Consider the following 243-nt stretch of genomic DNA (forward strand, 5'->3'; position numbering starts at 1 on the left):
TACATAACCTTCTCATCTCCGTGTGGGTTCTCTTCTAACGTATACTGTACATACATATTAATCTCAGAAAGGTGAAGCACTGCTACTCTCTGTTCCTGGTGCGGAGTGATTTGCTTGCTGCACCTGAGAAGCCCCGCGTTGAGGAGTAGTCTGAGTAGCAGTGCTTTGCCTTTCTGAGAATATAGTTCCCAGTTTGTATACAGTTAGAAGATTGTGTGCCTGGGGCGACCTCTAGCTCACCCA

At 46.9% G+C, this 243-nt stretch overlaps 1 long non-coding RNA gene across 2 annotated transcripts in view; it reads right to left on the reverse strand.

Annotated features, from left to right (window-relative positions):
* LOC116699613 (uncharacterized) overlaps positions 1-243 on the reverse strand; it is a 61,459-nt gene that overhangs the window by 53,543 nt on the left and 7,673 nt on the right. The window lies entirely within an intron of this gene.

The sequence above is a fragment of the Etheostoma spectabile genome, chromosome 12, assembly GCF_008692095.1.
Source record: "Etheostoma spectabile isolate EspeVRDwgs_2016 chromosome 12, UIUC_Espe_1.0, whole genome shotgun sequence".
NCBI lineage: Eukaryota > Metazoa > Chordata > Actinopteri > Perciformes > Percidae > Etheostoma > Etheostoma spectabile.